Source organism: Arachis hypogaea, chromosome 19 (assembly GCF_003086295.3).
Source record: "Arachis hypogaea cultivar Tifrunner chromosome 19, arahy.Tifrunner.gnm2.J5K5, whole genome shotgun sequence".
In the NCBI taxonomy this organism is placed as follows: domain Eukaryota; kingdom Viridiplantae; phylum Streptophyta; class Magnoliopsida; order Fabales; family Fabaceae; genus Arachis; species Arachis hypogaea.
Window position 1 is genome coordinate 123,957,630 of NC_092054.1, and position 14,532 is coordinate 123,972,161.

General features: G+C 41.7%; 1 non-coding gene across 1 annotated transcript; it reads left to right on the top strand.

Annotated features, from left to right (window-relative positions):
* The first annotated feature begins 12,567 nt into the window (after positions 1-12,567).
* Positions 12,568-12,675, top strand: LOC112780361 (small nucleolar RNA R71). Its single transcript, XR_003191203.1, has one exon. It is a non-coding gene; the product is annotated as a small nucleolar RNA R71 (small nucleolar RNA).
* Positions 12,676-14,532: the final 1,857 nt, after the last annotated feature.

The following is a 14,532-nucleotide window of genomic DNA, read 5'->3' on the forward strand; positions in this document are numbered from 1 at the left end:
TCGAGCTATCCGACCTGGGATGATTGGCGACAAAGCGACCGACCTCTTCAGGTCAGGCTACCCGGCCTCTTCTCAAAGAGGTCGGCCAAATCGACAGAAAAGCCCAATAAAGGGCTCAAATAGAGGAACACGACCCAAATCCACAGACAGTCTGAACCTACAGAGATAAGGGCGGTTCCCTTGAAGATAAGCTGACCTCACCCAAAGATAAGATAAGATAAGATAAGATAAGATAAGATAACTAACTTATCTTATCTAAAAAAGGTCACTCCACACCATTATAAATACACTGGAGTACCCAGGTATAACTCATACTCTGATTCTACTAAAAATATGTTTAATACCCATGCTAACTTAAGCATCGGAGTCTCTTGCAGGTACCCCCCACCCTCCGGTGACCAAGGATCAGAGGTGCAGTCAGTCCAACAAGTCGGACACAACAGCTCCGGCCACAACCAGCCAGCCGGACACGTCATCTCTGACCAGTACAGAAGATCTCATCCGAGATCGACCTACAGTTTCAGGTAACCTACGGAACATTGGCGCCGTTGCCGGGGAGCCTGGAAGTCATCCCATCACCATGGCGGACGACCATGACAACGACCACAACTCAGATCTAGAGGACAGAATGCCGCAGAAAAATACGGATACCACACCAAAGGATACTCCAGAATCTAACGGAGACAAAAACTCATCACATCCGGGAGTAATAGAAGCACTTCAAGATCGCCTAAAGCAACTCGAAAAGGAAAGCCAGTACCAGCAAGAAGTTGGCAAGGATCTACAAAGAGAGGTAAGGCGATGTCGAGAATTAAAAGATAAACTCCTACAACTTGAAGCCGATCTCAAAACAAAGGCTACCCAGACCACCCCTGAGGACAACTCTCGCAAGGATCAAGATCCATTCACTAGGGAAATCATGAAGACTAAAATCCCTAAAGACTTCAAACTTCTGGATATGACTTTGTATGATGGCACCACAGATCCTAACCATCATCTCAGCAACTTCAGAAGCAGAATGTACCTCACCGACGCTTCAGATGCCGTCCGTTGCAAAGCTTTTCCAACGACTCACAAAAACAGCAATCAGATGGTTCGACAACCTACCTCCGAAGTCCGTCTCAAACTTTGACGACCTGGCCAAAAAGTTCCTGGCCAGATTCTCCATCCAAAAAGACAAGGCCAAGCACGCTCCCAGTTTACTGGGTATCAAGCAAGGAGATCGGGAAAGTCTTCGCAACTACATGGAAAGATTCAACAAAACATGCCTAGACATACAAAGCTTGCCAACAGAGGCTGCCGTCATGGGCCTCATCAACGGCCTACGAGAGGGACCTTTCAGCCAATCTATATCAAAGAAATACCCCACATTTCTAGACGAGGTGCAAGAGCGGGCAGAGAAGTACATCAACATGGAAGAAAATTCCCAACTTGGAGAAGCTTCGAAATCCGATTTCACCTACCGAGATAAAGAATCCAAGAAGAAGGAAGATCGAACGGGCGAAAAAATCAAAAAGTATCATAATTACACCCCTCTTCGGGTGTCCCTTGTGGATATTTACAAAGAAGTCTGTAACACAGAAAAGATACCCCCAGCTCGACCACTCAAAGGCAAAAGAGGAGGACGAAATCGGAACGAATACTGTGAATATCATCAGGTCCGAGGGCATTCCACCAACGAATGCTTCGACTTAAAAAACATCATAGAAAAATTAGTAAGAGAAGGAAAACTAAATTGGTATCTGGCCACCCGAGATGATGAGCAATGGAAAAGACGAAGAGATGAAGATGTCGGACGAGCTGAGCGATCACCTCGTACGCCAGAAAGGGATGTCCATATGATACATGGAGGATTCGCAGGAGGTGGAATCTCCAAATCATTCCGCAAAAGATACCTCAAAGAAGTATATCATGTCGAAGGAAAGGAGGAAGCACCTGACATCCCTGCAATCACGTTCACCAAAGAAGACGCATCCGGTATCATCTCAGGACACGACGATCCCATGGTCATCACCATCATACTAGCAAATGCCAATCTCCACCGCACATTAATAGACCAAGGGAGTTCTGCCAATATCTTGTTCAAAACAGCCTTCAACAAGCTCGGCTTAGAAGAAAAGGAGCTTAGAGCATACCCGAACAGCCTGTTCGGACTGGGAGATATCCCAGTACAATCACTGGGATACGTGTCACTACATACAACCTTCGGAAAAGGGAACCATTCCAGAACACTCAAGATAGACTACATTGTGGTCGACGTGAGTTTAGCCTACAATGCCCTAATAGGTCGGACAACACTAAATCAACTCGGCGCAATAGGCTCGACTCCACATCTATGCATGAAATTCCCAACCACAGAAGGGATAGCCACAATAAAAGTAGATCAAAAGATGGCACGCCACTGTTATAATGAAAGTCTAAACCTCAGAGGCAAAGGAGAAGAATTCCATACAATTTAGCTTGGTGGAGTTCAGAGACGAGAAGAACTCCGTCCACAGCCCGAAGGTGAAATAGAGAAAGTTCAGATCAGAGACACCTCGGACAAAACGACTAATATTGGCACGATCTTGAAAAGAGATGCAAAGGAATTACTAGTACAGTTCTTGCGAGATAATGTCGATCTCTTTGCATGGAAAGCTGCAGACATGCCAGGCATAGACCCCAAGCTAATGTGTTACAAGTTGGCGGTCTATCCAGGATCTCGGCCGGTACAGCAAAGACAAAGAAAACTTGGGCCAGAGCGATCCCAAGCTGTGGAAGAACAGGTACAAGCACTACTGGAGGCAGGATTCATAAGAGAAGTCAAGTACCCACTATGGCTAGCTAACGTCGTCTTGGTGAAAAAATCAAATGGGAAGTGGCGAATGTGCACCGACTACACCGACCTCAACAAAGCCTGCCCAAAAGATCCTTACCCACTCCCAAGTATCGACGCTCTGGTAGATGCTTCCTCCGGATATAGATACCTCTCGTTTATGGATGCATATTTCGGATACAACCAAATCTCCATGTATCCACCAGATCAAGAAAAGACCTCGTTTTTGATGCCAAAAGCAAATTACTGCTACATGGTGATGCCTTTCGGTCTCAAGAATGCGGGAGCTACTTATCAAAGGCTAATGTATAAAGTCTTCTCAAATCACATCGAAAAAATCATGGAAGTCTATGTGGACGACATATTGATAAAGACACAAAGCGAAGAGACATTATTGTCCGACCTGGCTCAGGTCTTCGACACTATAAGGAAGCACGACATGCGACTCAATCCTGCAAAATGTACCTTTGCAGTAGAAGCGGGTAAATTCTTAGGTTTCATGCTCACACAAAGATGAATTAAAGCGAATCCAGACAAATGCCAGGCCATACTCAACATGAAGAGCCCAACTTGTGTCAGAGAGGTACAATAACTCAACGGGAGATTGGCAGCCTTATCCAGATTCTTAGCGGGATGAGCGATAAGATCTCTCCCCTTCTACGCCACTTTAAGGAAAGGAAAAAATTTCGAATGGACAAAGGAATGCGAGCAAGCCTTCCAGGATTTCAAAAACTTCCTAGGACAACCACCTATTCTAACTCGACCACGAAAGGAAGAACCACTCATATTGTATCTTGTGGTAGGAAGTCGGGCAGTAGCCTCAGCACTGGTTCGGGAGGACGACAAAGGGCAACAACCTGTATACTTCATTAGTAAAGCGCTGCAGGGGCTCACACCATTAAGGTTCGAACCGACCAGCCCATAAAAGGGATATTGCAGAAAATAGATCTAGGAGGCAGAATTTTACAATGGGCATTCGAATTATCCGAGTTTGACCTCCAATATGAAGCTCGGACAGCTATCAAATCACAGTACTTAGCCGACGTCATTGCAGAATTCACAGATACCCTGGAAACCCCACAAAATGGAATCTCTACGTGGACGGTTCCTCAAATAAGACCGGAAGCAGCGTAGGTGTGATAATAGAAAGCAACCAAGGAACCCAAGTTGAGCTTTCCCTCAAATTTGGGTTCCCCGCCTCGAATAACCAGGCGGAATATGAAGCGTTACTAGCTGGTTTGAAGCTGGCTAAGGAGGTTGGAGGTCAAAAACTCAACATCTTCAGCGATTCACAAGTAATCACCTCGCAAATAACAGGGAGCTACCAAGCCAAAGATCCCACCATGAAAAAATATTTGGATAAAACCAAGGAACGGCTCGGACAACTTGGGGAATATAAGATCTGCCACATACCCCGCGAACAAAATGCCCAAGCTGATGCACTCTCGAAACTAGCCAGCACCAAACCAGGGGGCAACAATAGAAGCCTCATCCAAGAAATGCTGCAAAATCCATCAATCTCGGAAGAGGAAAAAGTCCTAGCCATAACAAGTCAGGATCAAGGATGGATGACCCCCATAATTAATTACCTCAAAACAGAAACACTCCCCACAAATGAGAAGGAGGCAAAGAGGTTAAAACGGGAGGCTTTGTACTACACTATCATAAACAACACCCTATACAAGAGAGGGATCTCGCTACCATTGTTAAAATGTGTGCCGACCTCCAACACAAGGGAAGTCTTAGAGGAAGTACACAGCGGCATTTGTGGTAATCATCTCAGACCACAAGCTCTCACCAAAAAGGTACTTCGGGCGGGATTTTACTGGCCAACTCTACAAAAAGAAGCTACAGAGTTTGTAAAGACATGTTCCCCATGCCAAAAACATGCCAACTTCCACATTGCCCCACTAGAAGAACTCATCAGCGTAACTTCACCTTGGCCATTTGCAAAATGGGGACTCGACCTTCTCGGACCCTTTCCCCAGGGATCAGGACAAGTCAAATTCCTCATAGTTGGGATAGACTATTTCACAAAGTAGATCGAAGCAGAGCCCCTAGCCAATGCCACTGCTCAAAGAAGCCGGAAATTCCTATATAGGAACATTATCACGAGGTTCGGCGTTCCACACTCCATCACCACGGACAATGGCACTCAATTCACAGATGCAGGTTTCAGGAAATTAGCAACCGACTTGAACATAAAACACTAGTTCACCTCCGTCGAACATCCTCAAGCCAATGGACAGGCTGAAGCTGCCAATAAAGTCATATTGGCTGGGCTGAAATGGAGACTACAAGAAGCAAAGGGAGCTTGGGCCGAAGAACTCCCACAAGTCCTATGGGCATATCGAACAACGCCACATTCTACCACAAACGAATCACCATTTCGATTAGCGTACGGAGTGGAGGCAATGATCCTAGTAGAGGTCGAGGAAGGGTCCCCTTGAGTGGTCCAATACAATGAACAAGCCAACTCTCAACTTAAAAAAGAAGTGCTCGACCTACTTCCAGAAATCCAAGAAAGAGCTCGGATCAGAGAAGAAGCGCTAAAGCGCCGAATGGCTTCGAGATATAATCAAAGGGTAGTGCCAAGAAGTTTCGCTGAGAATGATCTCATTCTAATCCGAAATGATATTGGAACAACTCAACCCGGAGAAGGAAAGCTGGCAGCAAACTGGAAAGGACCCTACCGAGTTACAGAAGTACTTGGAAAGGGCTACTACAGACTGTCCGAACTCGACGGACGAGAGCACCCCAGGTCATGGCACACTTGCAACCTAAGAAGGTATTATAGCTAGAGAAGGTAACAGATCTCGGACACACTCTTTTTCCTGAAAATATTTTTTAATGAGGCACCAAGTTGAGATCCAGAAATTACCCGACTTAAAGGGATGAAAAACTCCCGCATGTATATATTTGCACTTGCCTTTGAATAAAATATATTTTTAGATATTCTACAAATTCTCAAGACGCATTAATGTGAAGCATTCATCGTCCGATTATAAAGCAACAGATCGGCAGAAAGTGAAAAATAGATTCACTGCACGATCACGATAGAAGACCGATAAAGATGAAAACGCGATTCATCTAAAGGTCGACCAAATAAAGACAGAAACCACCTTCTACAAATCGGCAAAGATGAACACAGAATAATGTAAGAAGTTATCGAAAGTGATCCGAAAAAGAACTTGACGAGGTCTTATGGATTGCTAAATAATAACTTAAAGATTGGCCGATGTTGAGAAGTTGGTATGCGAAATTGTTACTCAGGTTGTGAATTATTGTTCGAAATTGATTCCCTGGCGATGGCACCAAAAACGGATGCACAAAACCATGGTCTAAACATATCTTCACAACTTCGTATAACTAACCAGCAAGTGCACTGAGTCGTCCAAGTAATACCTTACGTGAGTAAGGGTCGAATCCCACGGAGATTGTTGGTATGAAGCAAGCTATGGTCACCTTGTAAATCTCAGTCAGGCGGATATAAAATAGTTATGTAGTTTTCGAAATTTAGTAATAAAAGAAGGATAAAAATACTTATGTAAATCATTTGTGAGAATTTCAGATAAGCGTATGAAGATGCATTCATTCCTCTGAATCTCTGCTTTCCTGCTGTCTTCATCCAATCAGTCGTACTCCTTTCCATGGCTGGCTTTATGCAAGGGCATCACCGTTGTCAATGGCTACATCCCCTCCTCTTATGAAAATGGTCCAAATGCTCTGTCACAGCACGGCTAATCATCTGAGGTTCCCGATCATGCTGGAATAGGATTCACCCTCCTTTTGCGTCTGTCACTACGCCCAGCAATCGCGAGTTTGAAGCTCGTCACAGTCATTCAATTCCAGAATCCTACTCGGAATACCATAGACAAGGTTTATACTTTCCGGATTCTCATGAATGCCGCCATCAATCTAGCTTACACCACGAAGATTCTGGTTAAGAGATCTAAGAGATACTCATTCAATCTAAGGTAGAACGGAAGTGGTTGTCAGTCACGCGTTCATAGGGAATGATGATGATTGTCACATTCATCAAATTCAGGTTGAAGTGCGAATGAATATCTTAGAAGCAAAATAAGATGAATTGAATAGAAAAACAGTAGTACTTTGCATTAATCTTTGAGGAACAGCAGAGCTCCACACCTTAATCTATGGAGTGTAGAAACTCTACCGTTAAAAAGTTCAGGCATGGCCGAATGGCCAACCCCCAAAACGTGATTACAGGATCAAAAATACAATCCAGGATGTCTAATACAATAGTAAAATGTTCTATTTATAATAAACTAGCTACTAGGGTTTACAAAAGTAAGTAATTGATGCATAAATCCACTTCCGGGGTCCACTTGGTGTGTGCTTGGGCTGAGCTTGAGTGTTGCACGTGTAGAGGTCCTTCTTGGAGTTGAACGCCAGCTTTTGTGCCAGTTTGGGCGTTGAACTCCACTTTGCAACTTGTTTCTGGCGCTGGACGCCAGAATTGGGCAGAGAACTAGCTTTGAACGCCAGTTTGCGTCGTCTAAACTTGGGCAAAGTATGGACTATTATATATTTCTGGAAAGCCCTGGATGTCTACTTTCCAACGCAATTGGAAGCGCGCCATTTCGAGTTCTGTAGCTCCAGAAAATCTATTTTGAGTGCAGGGAGGTCAGAATCCAACAGCATCAGCAGTCCTTCTTCAACCTCTGAATCTGATTTTTGCTCAAGTCCCTCAATTTCAGCCAGAAAATACCTGAAATCACTGAAAAACACACAAACTCATAGTAAAGTCTAGAAATGTGAATTTAACCTAAAAACTAATGAAAACATCCCTAAAAGTAACTAGATTCTACTAAAAACATACTAAAAACAATGCCAAAAAGCGTATAAATTATCCGCTCATCACAACACCAAACTTAAATTGTTGCTTGTCCCCAAGCAAATGAAAATCAAATAGGATAAAAATAAGAGAATATACTATAAATTCCAAACTATCAATGAAACATAGCTCCAATCAGGTGAGCGGGACTTGTAGCTTTTTGCCTCTTGAATAGTTTTGGCATCTCACTTTATCCATGGAGGTTCAGAATGATTGGCATCTATAGGAACTCAGAGTTCAGATAGTGTTATTGACTCTCCTAGTTCAGTATGATGATTCTTGAACACAGCTATTTTATGAGTCTTGGCCGTGGCCCTAAGCACTTTGTTTTCCAGTATTACCACCGGATACATAAATGCCACAGACACATAATTGGGTGAACCTTTTCAGATTGTGACTCAACTTTGCTAAAGTCCCCAATTAGAGGAGTCCAGGGTTCTTAAGCACACTCTTTTTTTTGCTTTGGACCTTGACTTTAACCGCTCAGTCTCAGGTATTCACTTGACACCTTCACGCCACAAGCACATAGTTAGGGACAGCTTGGTTTAGCCGCTTAGGCCAGGATTTTATTCCTTTAGGCCCTCCTGTCCACTGATGCTCAAAGCCTTGGGATCCTTTTTATTACCCTTGCCTTTTGGTTTTAAGGGTTATTGGCTTTTTGCTCTTGCCTCTTGGTTTTAAGAGCTTTTGGCTTTTTCTGCTTACTTTTTCTTTTTCTTTCTATTTTTTTTTCTGCAAGCTTTGTTCTTTGCTGCTTTTTCTTGCTTCAAGAATCATTTTTATGATTTTTCAGATTATCAAATAACATGTCTCCTAGTCATCATTCTTTCAAGAGCCAACATATTTAACATTCTTAAACAACAACTTCAAAATACATATGCACTGTTCAAGCATACATTCAGAAAACAAGAAGCATTGTCACCACATCAATATAATTAAACTAAGTTCAAGGATAAATTCGAAACTCATGTACTTCTTGTTCTTTTGAATTAAAAACATTTTTCATTTAAGAGAGGTGATGGATTCATAGGACATTCATAACTTTGAGACAAAGTTACTAACTACTAATGATCATGTAATGAAGGCACGAACATAGATAAGCACATAACATAGAAAACGAAAAACAAAAGAAATAAGAACAAGGAATGAATCCACCTTAGTGATGGTGGCGTTTCCTTCTTGAGGAACCAATGATGTCCTTGAGCTCTTCTATGTCTCTTCCTTGTCTTTGTTGCTCCTCCCTCATTGCTTTTTGATCTTCTCTTATTTCATGAAGGATGATGGAGTGCTCGTGATGTTCCACCCTTAGTTGTCCCATGTTGGAACTTAATTCTCCTAGGGAGGTATTGATTTGATCCCAATAGTTTTGTGGAGGGAAATGCATTTGAGGCATCTCCGGGATCTCATGGTGATGAGCTTCCTGTGCCTCTTGAGCTCCATGAATGTGCTCTCTTGCTTGCTCCATCTTTTTCTTAGTGATGGGCTTCTCTTCCTCAATGGGAATGTCTCCTTCTATGAAAGCTCCAGCTGAGTAACATAGATGGCAAATAAGATGAGGAAAAGCTAGCCTTGCCCCAGGGGAAGGCTTTTCGGCTATTTTTTAGAGTTCAAGGGAGATGACTTCATGAACCTCTACTTCTTCTCCAATCATGATGCTATGGATCATGATGGCCCGATCCACAGTAACTTCAGATCGGTTGCTAGTGGGGATGATGGAGTGTTGGATGAACTCCAACCATCCTCTAGCCACAGGCTTGAGGTCCAATCTTCTTAGTTGAACCGGCTTGCCTTTAGAGTCAATCTTCCATTGAGCTCCTTACACACATATGTCCATGAGGACTTGGTCCAACCTTTGATTAAAGTTGACCCTTCTAGTGTAGGGGCGTTCATCTCCTTGCATCATAGGCAAGTTAAACGCCAACCTCACATTCTCCGGGCTAAAATCTAAGTATTTCCCCCGAACCATTGTAACATAGTTCTTTGGATCCGGGTTATTACTTTGATCATGGTTCTTGGTGATCCATGCATTGTTATAGAACTCTTGACCATTAGGATGCCGACTTGTTGGATGGGATTTGTTAGAACTTCCCAACCTCTTCTTTGAATTTCATGTCAGATCTCCAGATACTCATTTCTTTTGAGTTGGAAAGGAACCTCGGGGATCACCTTCTTCTTGGCCACAACATCATAGAAGTGGTCTTGATGAGCTTTGGAGATGAATCTTTCCATCTCCCATGACTCGGAGGTGGAAGCTTTTGTCTTCCCTTTCCCTTTTCTAGAGGATTCTCCGGTCTTGGGTGCCATCAATGGTAATGGAAAAACAAAAATCTTATGCTTTTACCACACCAAACTTAGTATTTTGCTCGCCCTCGAGCAAGAAAAGAAAGAATAGATGAAGAAGAAGAAGAAGAAAATATGGAGAGGAGGGGGGAGGTGTGTTTCGGCCAAGAAGAGAAAGGAAGGTTGTGTTGTGAGAAAATGAGGAAGAATGGAGGGTTATATATAGGGAAGGGAGGGGGTAGGTTCGGCCATTTAGGGTGGGTTTGGGTGGGAAATTGATTTTGAATTTTGAAGGTAGGTGGAGTTTATGAGGTAGGTTTATAGGGAAGAGTGGGTGGATGTGAGTGGTGAAGGGTTAATAGAGAAGAGAGATGGAGGTGATAGGTGAAGGGTTTTGGGGAAAAGTGTTTATGGGATTGTGTGAAAGAGGGGTGAGAAGAGAGTGAGTGGAGGTAGGTGGGGATCCTGTGGGGTCCACAGATCCTGAGGTGTTCAAGGATTTACATCCTTGCACCAAATTAGGCATGTAAAATGCCCTTGCACACAACTCTGGGCGTTCAGCGCCAGGTTGGTGCCCATTTTGGGCGTTCAACGCCCATTTGTTGCCCATTTCTAGCGTTGAACGCCAGAACCATGCTTGTTCTGGGCGTTCAGCGCCAGCTCCTCTCCAGGGTGCGATTCTGGCGTTCAGCACCCAGATGATGCCCATTTTGGGCGTTCAGCGCCCAGATACTGCCCATTTTGGGCGTTCAGCGCCAGAACCATGCTCTGCTTTGGCGTTGAACGCCAGACAGGTGCTTCCTCCAGGGTGTGATTTTTCTTCCGCTGTTTTTGATTCTGTTTCTAAATTTTTCGTTTATTTTGTGACTCCACATGATCATGAACCTAAGAAAACATGAAAAACAAAAATAAAATTAGATAAATAAACATTGGGTTGCCTCCCAACAAGCGCTTCTTTAATGTCAATAGCTTGACAGTGGGCTCTCATGGAGCCTCACAGATGTGCAGATCTTTGTTGAGACCTCCCAACACCAAACTTAGAGTTTGGATGTGGGGGCTTTGGTTGACTCTGCTTTGAGAGAAGCTTTTTCTGCTTCCTCTCCATGGATGCAGAGAGAGATCCTTGAGTTGTAAACACAAGGTTGTCCTTATTTAATTAAAGGATCAATTCTCCTCTGTCCACATCAATCACAGCTCTTGCTGTGGCTAGGAAAGGTCTTTCTAGGATGATGGATTCATCCTCTTCCTTTCCAGTATCCAGGACTATGAAATCAGTAGGGATGTAAAGGCCTTCAACCTTTACTAACACGTCCTCTACTTGTCCATAAGCCTGTTTTCTTGAATTGTCTGCCATCTCTAATGAGATTTTAGCAGCTTGCACCCCATAGATTCCCAGTTTCTCTATTACAGAGAGGGGCATGAGGTTTATTCCTGAACCAAGGTCACACAGAGCCTTAAAGATCATGGTGCCTATGGTACAAGGTTTTATGAACTTTCCAGGATCCTGTCTCTTCTGAGGCAATGTCAGTTGATCCAGATCACTTAGTTCATTGGTGAACAAGGGAGGTTCATCTTCCCAAGTTTCAATACCAAATAATTTGGCATTTAGCTTCATGATTGCACCAAGGAACTTGGCAGCTTGCTCTTCAGTAACATCCTCATTATCTTCAGAAGAGGAATACTCATCAGAGCTCATGAATGGCATAAGGAGGTTCAATGGAATCTCTATGGTCTCTAGATGAGTCTCAGATTCCTTAGGTTCCTCAGAGGGAAGCTCCTTATTGATCACTGGACGTCCCAGGAGGTCTTCCTCCTTAGGATTCACGTCCTTCTCCTCTCTTGTGGGTTCGGCCATGGTAATTAATTCAATGGCCTTGCACTCTCCTTTTGGATTCTCTTCTGTATTGCTTGGGAGAGTACTAGGAGGGATTTCAGTGATCCTTTTACTCAGCTGGCCCACTTGTGCTTCCAAATTTCTAATGGAAGACCTTGTTTCATTCATGAAACTCACAGTGGCCTTAGATAGATCAGAGACTAAGTTTGCTAAATTAGAAGTATTTTGTTTAGAGTTCTCTGTCTGTTGCTGAGTGGATGATGGAAAAGGCTTGCTATTGCTAAACCTGTTTCTTCCACCATTATTAAAGCCTTGTTGAGGCTTTTGATCCTTCCATGAGAGATTTGGGTGATTTCTCCATGATGGATTGTAGGTGTTTCCATATGGTTCACCCATGTATTTTAACTCTGCTATTGTAGGGTTCTCAGGATCATAAGCTTCTTCCTCAGAAGATGCCTCTTGAGTACTGTTGGATGCAGCTTGCATTCCATTCAGACTCTGAGAAATCATATTGACTTGCTGAGTCAATATTTTATTCTGAGCCAATATGGCATTCAGAGTATCAATTTCAAGAACTCCCTTCTTCATAGGCGTCCCATTACTCACAGGATTCCTCTCAGAAGTGTACATAAACTGGTTATTAGCAACCATGTCAATGAGTTCTTGAGCTTCTGCAGGCGTTTTCTTTAGGTGAATGGATCCACCTGCAGAAGTATCCAATGACATCTTTGATAGCTCAGATAAACCATCATAGAATATATCCAGGATGGTCCATTCTGAAAGCATGTCAGAAGGACATTTTTTGGTCAGTTGCTTGTATCTTTCCCAAGCTTCATAGAGGGATTCACCTTCTTTCTGTCTGAAGGTTTGAACATCAGCTCTAAGCTTGCTCAGCTTTTGAGAAGGAAAAAACTTGGCTAAGAAAGCCGTGACCAGCTTATCCCAAGAGTTCAGGCTGTCTTTGGGTTGAGAGTCCAACCATATTCTAGCTCTGTCTCTTACAGCAAAAGGGAAAAGCATGAGTCTGTAGACTTCAGGATCTACTCCATTAGTCTTAACAGTATCACAGATCTGCAAGAATTCAGTTAAGAACTGAAAAGGATCTTCAGATGGAAGTCCATGAAACTTGCAGTTCTGCTGCATCAGAGAAACTAGCTGAGGTTTCAGCTCAAAATTGTTTGCTCCAATGGTAGGAATGGAGATGCTTCTTCCATGTAAATTGGAATTAGGTGCAGTAAAGTCACCAAGCATTCTCCTTGCATTATTGTTGTTGGGTTCGGCTGCCATTTCCTTTACTTGTTCGAAATTTTCAATAAGGTTGTCTCTGGATTGTTGTAATTTAGCTTCTCTTAGCTTTCTCTTCAGAGTCCTTTCAGGTTCTGGATCAACTTCAACAAGAATGCCTTTTTCTTTGTCCCTGCTCATAAGAAAGAGAAGAGAAAAAGAAAAGAAGAGGAATCCTCTATGTCACAGTAAAGAGGTTCCTTATTGTTAGTAGAAAAAGAAAAGGAATAGGGGTGAAGAAGAATGAAGAATCCAAACACAAAGGTAAGGATAGGAGCAGTGATGTGAGATGAAGAGAAGTGTTAGTAGATGAATAAATAATTAGAAGGAGATGAGGGAGAAGAATTTTTGAAAATTATTTTGAAAAAGGGTTAGTGATTTTCGAAAATAGTTTTTGAAAAAGGTTAGTAGTTTTCGAAAATTAAAATCAAAAATTAATATAATTAGTTAATTAAAAAGAAATTTTGGAAAAGGGGGGAGATATTTTTGAAAATTGGAGAGAGAGGGAGTTAGTTAGGTAGTTTTGAAAAAGATAAGAAACAAACAAAAAGTTAGTTAGTTAGTTGAAACAAATTTTGAAAAGATAAGAAGTTAGGAAGTTAGAAATGATATTTTGAAATCAAATTTTTGAAAAAGATAAGATAAGAAGATATTTTTGAAAAGATATGATTGAAATTAGTTTTGAAAAAGATTTAATTTTTAAAATCTCAATTAATGACTTGATTCACAAGAAATCACAAGATATGATTCTAGAACTTAAAGTTTGAATCTTTCTTAACAAGTAAGTAACAAACTTGAAATTTTTTAATCAAAACATTAATTGATGATGTTATTTTCGAAAATATGATGTAAAATTAAGAAAAAGATTTTTGAAAAATATTTTTGAAATTTTCGAAAATAACTAAAAAAATTGAAAAAAGATTTGATTTTTGAAAAAGATAAGATTTTTTTAAATTGAAAATTTGATTTGACTCATAAAAACAACTAGATTTTAAAATTTTTTTGAAAAAGTCAAATCTAATTTTCGAAATTTTAAGAGAGAAAAAGGGAAAGATATTTTTTTATTTTTGAATTTTTATTATGAGAGAGAAAAACAAGAAAAATGATGCAATGCATGAAAGTTATGGATCAAAACAATGAATGCATGCAAGAATGCTATGAATGTCAAGATGAACACCAAGAACACTATGAAGATCATGATGAACATCAAGAACACATTTTTGAAAAATTTTTAATGCAAAGAAAACATGCAAGACACTAAACTTAGAAATCTTTCATGTTTAGACTCTATGGATGCAAAAATGCACATGTAAAACAAGAAAAGATGCAAAACAAGAAAGCATCAAGATCAAACAAGAAGACTTACCAAGAACAACTTGAAGATCATGAAAAATACTATGAATGCATGAATTTTCGAAAAAATGCAAGATGAATATGCAATTGACACCAAACTTTAAATCT